An 8,236-nucleotide genomic window follows, 5' to 3' on the forward strand; every position below is an offset into this window, starting at 1 on the left:
TGACTTTATAGCTGGCCAGATATTGTCCCTCAGAGGAAACCTTTGAACACATATACATATGATAGGAAGGAATGAGCCTAGCAAACACGTGGCGTTGGGGTGGATGGTAGGAGAATAACCTTTCCAGGCTGAAAGAAAATCAGCCATAAGTTCAGAGGTGGTAACATGCGTAGTATATTGTAGGAACAACAAAAGTCAGGTATGGCTGAATAGAGTCAGCTGGCCAGAGGGCAGTAGTAGTTAGGCTGAGAGAGGTGGGGATGTGGCCCAATCCTCCAGAGCCTCATGGGCTATTATAAGGGCAAGGGAAAGCCATGGGAAGGTGAGCAGAGGAATGACTGACTGCATCTGATTCACATTTTTGAAAGTTACTCTTGCTAACGTGTGTAAAATACACAAGAGGGAAGCGTAGATGTCCACAGAGAGACCAGTAAGGAGGCTGTTAGTGGTAGCTTGGGCTAGGAGGGCAGCAGAGAGGGGGTGAGAAAAGGTCTATTCAGATATATTTTGAATTGGAATGGATTTGGCAGAAAGTATGTGAAGGAACAGAAAGATCATGGATGATTCTTAGGTTTAGAGCCTGGAGGATGGGTTAATAGTGATGCCATTTAATGAAATGGGGAAGACACAAAGAGAAGCAAATTGGGGGTGGGGGAAATCAAGAGTTTTGTTTTCTACGTGTTACATATAAGGTGCCTGTTAGACATCCAAGTGGAGATGTTGAGTAAACGATTGGATATGTGAGTCTGAAGATAAAAATTTGGAATTCATCAGCACCTACAGTAGATGGTTTTTAAGCATTAGTCCTACATGAAATCCCTTGGGGAGGGGGAGTAGCTGGAGGAGAGAGGGACTCCAACACTCGGAGATTAAGTAGAAAACAAGGAGCTACCAGTCAGATAGGAGGAACACCAGGAGCGGGTGGAGTGTTGGAAGATAAGAGAATAGTTACAGGAAGGTGGGAGTGATCAGTCTTATCAAATATTGCTGAAATAAGTAAGATGAGGACTGAGAGTTTGAATATTGGATTTGGCCTGATGAAGGTTGCTGATGACCTTGACGAAAGCAGTTTCAATGGAGTCACAGGGGAGAAAGCCTGATTAGGGCACATTAACAGGAGAATGGGAGGTAAGGAAGAGAAGTGTTTGCAGCAAGTCTGAACAGCTCTTGAGGGGCTTCACTATAAAGAGCAACTGAGAAATGGGCAGCAGCCAGAGGAGTACTGGGGATCAAGGGAGGGTATTTAAGAGGGGAGATGTTTCCTCATGTTGGTATGCTGGAACGATGCTTTAGAGAGGTAAAGGTGATGGTGCAGAAGATAAGAGGAGACAGCTGGAGAAAGGTTGTCCTCAAGTAGGTGAGAAGCAGTGGGACCTAGCACAGAAGTGAAGGGGCTGGCCTTGGATAGGAGCAAGGACAGTACGTTCACATACTATTTTTGGAGAAAAGGCCAAGTCTGTGGGTGCAAATGCAGGTAGGTTGGGCAGTACATTGGTATGGCATGCTGAGGCCACAGCGGAGCAAGGGGCGGCAGATGGGAGCTGAAATCCAGCCCTTGTTCTGCCAGCTAAGCTCTGTGCCCTAGTGGGGCCACATCAGCGTGGAGGAAGGGGCCCTTTTTCTCATTTCTCCACCTGGAGGAGTGGTGCCTTTTAGCAATCCTACACCACACACACACACACAGTGTACATTTTTCCAATATGTACTAAGCACCATGTGTGCCAGCTGCCTCACTGGGTTTGATGAAGTAGATCTGGGCTGTGCTTTCCTTTACTCTATGATAAAAAGCTGTGAGTGGGGAGGGGTTATTGGCTACTTAATGGGATAGAAGAAGGTGGAAAAGAATTCCCTTTGGAGAGTGGAAGAGTCACTAGAGAAGTGTAGTGTGGACAACACTGAGGGTCCTCTTGAGTTAGTGGCCCTATATTTAAAGGGAGACCACTCAGCAAGATGTGTAGTTTTTCTCCAGCCACATTCTGATGCTTGGAGGGGGTTGAAGGAGAGTTGGGTTTGACCAGGGCTGGGTTTTCTGATCAAAGTCAGTGAGAGGGGTAGGGCTAGGTGCCAGGGAGTGGTACTAATAATAGACCCTGGAATCTCAACCGGGAGGGAAGAGAGGGCAAGGAAAAACCAGTGAGGTCAGTGCTTTGGTAGTCCCTCTGAGAAAGAATAGTTCAAGAGGAAGCAATCAAATACGTGGAGGCAGGGGGACTTTCCAAGGATTGAGCATGGGGAAGGGTGAGTGAGTCTGTTGGCAGAAAAGAAGTGAAGGCATCTGTGAGAGAAAAGGGTTCAGGCAGGCACCAGGGAACTGAGGAAACAGCAGAGTCCTGGAGCTCCTGTTGTCACAGTGCATGCCAGGGAGCCATTGGTTTGGGAGAGGTGGAGGGAGCTGCACAAGCTGGGGAGAAACTGAGCATGGGAGGGGGTAAGCCAACTAGATACAGCTGGGGCTCCTTCACCAGCCCTGGGAGAGCCCCTGGGTGCTCTGCTTTACCCACTCTTTCCTGTCACTGTGGACACCCAAGCATTTGTGTAGACCCTGTATCTTGCCTGGTGTTTCAGTGAAACTAAACGACTTTTTTCCTCCTAAGTCCAGCTCCTCCTCCTCCTGACTTCCTCTTTGTGCTCATGGCACTACCTTTCTCACTCAGCCGCGAAACCTCAGCCACCTTTCATCCTTCTTCCCCATCCCACTACCTGATTAGTCCCCAAAATGTAGCAATCTGCACCGCCCAGTAGAGCCTTCAGCCATGGTGAAAATGTTCTTTATCTGCATAGTCCAATACTGGGGTCACATGTGGCTCTTGAGCGCTTGAAATGTGGCTAATAGAGCTGAGGAACTGGATTTTAAGTCTTATTTAATTTTAATGATTTTATGTTTAGATTTAAATAGCCACATGTGGCTGGGAGCTCCTATATTGGACAGACAGATGGCTCCTTCCTACACAGTGTCTCTTCCATCCGCCCCCTCCTCTCTGTCTGTGTGGCCACTACCCTAGGTCAGGCACTGATTCCCTCTAGTCTTCACTTTGGCTGTCGTCTCCAGTTTGGTTTCCTGCTTCGTTGCTTTCCCTTCAATCTGTCTTGTGTTCTTCCCAGAACCATCTCCCCAAAGCAGTGGCCAGATCATGACTCCACCCTATTTAAAAATCATCAGCAGTTCCCTGTCGACTTGGCTGCAAACTACTTAATCTGACAGTTGCCCAGTGATGGGTCTCCATCTCACTTCTGCAGCCTTACCTTACGTATATACAGCTGGTCCTCAAGCAAAATGGAACTGACTGCTATAATTCCTACCAACTTTTTACAAATGAGCCAACTCATTTGCCTAAATTGTCTCTGCCTGGAACAGTGCCTCCCATGACCTCTTCTAGACCCCAAATCTGTTGACGTCCTTGAAGGCCTGTCTCATAATGTAGCTCCTACCTGGAACCTTTTGTGATGTTTGCTCTCCTCTGAAATCCTGGTCTGTTTTTACTTCCCTTGTGGCATTATATGCTGCCTCATCGTGAGTTTTGTGTAATCATTTCATGCCCATTACTAAATATTCCTCCTTGCAAATCACTTGTAATTATGTTAGCGCCTCTTGCAGGGTCGGTCTCACTTTTTATACATAAGAGGTGCTCCTCAACTAGCTGCTGAATTGAGTTATACACTTTCATGGACTCTGAAGAGCATCCTTGCCTCTCTCTCTAAGAGTATGATTGCTAACCCTCAAAGAGAAAGTCTTTATACTCTGGGAGAAACAAAAAGAAAAAGAAACCGAAGAAGCTGAAAGGCAATTATTTCACAGCACTCCTGTTACAATCGAGAATTTCTTAAGTTGGAAGACCAAGTTTGATGCCGAACTCTTGGAAATTAAAAAGAAACGAAGGAAAGAAAGAAAAGCAGGGACAAATAAAGTGGGAAACAGCCATTTGAAACAGATTATAATCTTGACACATCTGCTATCCAGTTCTTAGAGGATGCTGGAAACAGTGTGGAGGTAGGGGAGACTGTGTTCCTGGAAGTGGATGACTTGGAGCTGGAGGATAATGGGGATGACCCAGACTACAATCCTGCTGACCCGGAGAGTGACTTGACTGACTAGTGGACTCTCCCCATCTGCAGAGAGCCCTGACTGCCACAGCATCCGCGGCTATGCTGAAAGGGTGCGGATTTTCCTTTCTTTTTTTCCTAAGAAAAAATAGTTTTCAGGGAAATATTCTTCTCATAGCTTTTATCATTGAACTTAATAAGCTGACTTTAAAATTAAGAACAAAAACAAAACCATGAGATTTCCTAAGATGAGATTTAAACTTTTGAAGAGAAACGGACTGTCTTTCTTTTCCTGGTACTGTTTGCTGAGAATTTCTTGCAAATGCTTCCCAAACTTCGGGCACTTTTACAACTCAATTCTCGCTTGTAATCCTCGAGAGCATGGCTATGCTTACAACTGGCAGGACCAGCATAGCTGCTCCTGGGGTCAATTTATGGAAGAGGCCTTTAAGAAGCATTCAGACTGTGATACAAATCAATAAAAAGGGGCTCCATCTAATAAATGTTTAGAAAATGTATTTTTAGACCTCGGACTCTTAGAAACCTGTAACCCGAGAGCAGAATTACATATGCTATGTCCTGCAGTGCCTAAAATACTTTTCCTGTTGGTGCTGTGGCTTAAGGATTTGAAGAGCAGTTAGAATCTTTTATACAAAAAAATATACCCCACACATTTAGGACCTTACACACATTTTTTCAACAAACCTTAACTGAATGCTTGCTACTTGCCGAGCACTTATGCTTGTTGCTGAGGATACAAAGATAGGAAAGATATGTCCCCTGCCTTCCAGAAGGACACATGGTAAAATGATGACCTGGCATTGGTGTATCATTTTACAGTTTTCAGAATAATTCCACAATACCTCACTTAGTCCTACCAGCAATGTCATTAAAGTAGGTATAAGGCTCATTTTGCAGAGGGGAAAAACTTGCTCAGAGGGACTAAATGAATTGCACAAAAGCACAGAGCTGTTAATTGGCAAGATCTCAAACTGAACCCAGGTCTTCGAGTATCAAAACATTGCTTGAATTAGGATGTAAGTTCCATGAGGGCAGGACTTCATCTGTTTTGTTCATAACAATATTCCCAGAGCCTAGAAAAGTAGGCATATAGTAGGTTCTCAATAAATATTTCAGGGTTGTGTGTGTGTGTGTGTGTGTGTGTGTGTATAGAGAGAGAGAGACTATAAGCCAGCAATCTAATTAGCATATTTGTATATTTTAATTAATGATGTGCTAAGCTGATCTTTTCTATATTAGTGCTACTCGAAGTGTGGTCCACAGACGTGTGCTGGTCCATGAAACTGTTAATTACCAGTTGTCTGTGCATTCAGGCTACTGCATCTCAATAGCACAGATTGGGTGGCTTATAAACAATAGAAATTTATTTCTCACAGTTTAGAGGCTGGAAATCTGAGATCAAGTTACTCGCATTGTCATGTTCTGGTTCGGGCCCTCTTTCTGGTTCACAGATGGCACCTTCCCACTGTGTCCTCACCTGGTGGAAGGAACTAGAGATCCCTCTGGAGCCTCTTTTATAAGGGCACCAATCCCATTCATGAGGGCTCCAACGTCATAACTCCACCCTCATAACCCTCAAGTCCCCACCTTCTGATACCATCATATTTGGGGGTCATGATTTCAACATATGAATTTGGGGGGGAAACAAACATTCAGACCATAGCACTAGTTGACTTTAAGATAAGTACAGAAAATGAGAGTAAGCATTGAGACACTTTGTGGCAACTTGACATTGCTGTGATATATAAGCAAAGGATTGGTAGACTTATCTAGTTGAGCAGGGCATAGACCAGTTCAGGTGCTGGCCAACTCGCGTGTTGAGTCACATGTGGTGTGAGCTGTGGGTACCAGTCATACAGCATTCAATTTAATCCTAACCATTTTGGCCATTTGCCACCCATCTTCTCCTCCTGGATAGTCTTTGCTTTTTCACAAAGAGAACACGTCATGCCTTTCGAGTGAAAGAGTCAGCAAGAGATTTAAATTTTTTTTAAAAAAGCTACTTTTTCACCACAGAAGCTACATCTTTTCCACCTTATGCTGTGAAGCCATCATTGCTCAGTAACTTAGCATATGGTCTCTGGAGTGAGACTACATGGGGCTAAATGCAGGTTCTGTCGCTTACCAACTGTGACCTTGAGCAAATAGTTTCCAGCTTCAGTGTTCCTATCTGTGATATGGTACTAATAAAATCACAAGATTTCACAGGGTATTGGTAAAAACTAAGCAGTCAGGCATGTGACGTGCTCTTCATACAGCTTGGCACATAGTGACAAATGTTTTTTTAATGTTGTAATAAATATTATCTATTATTATTATTTCATCCTTGGTTCATAAAACTTCATGCTATTCAAAAGAGTTAAAAAATCTTGACTACAGAAGTAATTCTATAACTATCCAGGCTTGTAAATAGATGGTCGCCTTTCAATTATCTACATTATTAAAATAAAATAAAGATCAGCTAATTCCAAAGTCTTTTATCTTTGTTTTTAAACACATTCTGTGATCTTGGGGACAATACATTTGTCTTCTAAAAGACAAATGCCGTTAAAAGCAATTTCGCGTTTTTCAGCTCAGGTTATCTGGGTGGTGAACTGTGCATTAGAGTGGAGAGCGCACGCATAGATGATCCAGAGTTGTTTGTTGGGTGGTGTACATATCGCCTATTTATATGTTTTATACAACAGACTTTCTGTGTAGGGTCTGTTTGCTAAGTTGTAGCCAGCTCATTCTTTTTCATTTCCTTCTGTGAACACTGTCCTCTGGAAGGAAGCAGCTACTCAGCCATGCAACTCAGCAACTCCTAGAAAGAATTGAGGATTTTTGCAGCAAGGAAATTGGATAGGGATGAGCACCAGGCAGGACCCAGCTGGCCACTGAAGAGAAAGCCCGATGTAGGCAGGAGGCCAGCATGTGCCGACAGTAAGCGAAGTCTTTTCTTATCGGAAGAGGAAAGCTTGCACTTACTGCCTGATCAGGGGGACGACCGTCCCAGACCAGCCCTGCCTTCAATAAATGGAGGGAAGAGGAATCCAGGAGGGTTTGCTCTAGCTTTGTGGATGTGAGTTAACATCATTTATTCTGTAACAAAACTCAAGCACGTGGAAACCACAAATTAAGCAACCTGAATATATATAGATATATGAATTTAAAGAAGGCAGAAAAGTGTGGTTAGGGTTGCTGGATTTAGCAAATAAAAACACAAGATTTACAGTTAAGTTTGAATTTCAGATAAACAACAAATAATGTTTTTAGTATAAATATGTTCCATGCAATATTTGAGATTTGTTTATCTGGAATTTTATTTGTATTTTATCTGTCAACTCTAAGTGTGGTTAAACATGTAAGTTCTGCAGTCACACTGTGTGAATTCAAATTCTAACCCTGCCACTTACCAGCTGTGTGACTTTGACAAATTACTTAACCTCTCTGAGCTTCAGTTTCTCTATGTGTAAAATGAGAATAGCATTTACCTCATAGAGTTGTGAGGATTAAATGATACATAAAAATGCATAATGGTAACTGATACATAGCAAATGTGGAAAAAATACTAGCTATTTTTATAGGAAAGAGACAAATGGGTATTTCCTAACCAAAATTTTTTTTTAAAAATTGACTTTATGATTCCAAATGCCTTTTAAAAAGAAAATCTAGGTGAAGATCTTTTTTTCCATGGTTCTTTCATTTTGTTTACAACAAATTAAATTAATACAACTTTTAGACCTGCTATCTATGGCATCGATGAACACATAACCAGCATCTTCCAGTATCATCAGACTTCCTATTTCTTCCCTTGATGCCTAACACTTGAACCCAATCTTGAAGATGTCCTACGTTCCAAATTTCCACTGAGAAATTTTGGTAAACTTTCATAAAGTATGACTTGAGTGTTTACTAGATGAGACTCAGGAGCCAACGTCAGCTCCAGAATGGGGTTTTTGTCAGTATGTAATGGGATTTCTGTGCTCTCTAGGTTACTTAAGAGCAAACAATTTGTGCAAAGAGTAGCAATTCTTGCATATAGGATTCTATTAGCACAAAGTTAAAAATCAGACGAGAGAAAACATGGTGAAATGTAGAGAACAGTAGACCTGGAATCCAAAAATCTGGTTCTACCACTCAGCACAATTCGCCTAATCCTTTTGAACGTTTGCTTCCTGGTTTATGAAACGAA

This window comes from Equus caballus, chromosome 5 (genome assembly GCF_041296265.1).
Source record: "Equus caballus isolate H_3958 breed thoroughbred chromosome 5, TB-T2T, whole genome shotgun sequence".
NCBI classification, from domain to species: Eukaryota; Metazoa; Chordata; class Mammalia; order Perissodactyla; family Equidae; genus Equus; species Equus caballus.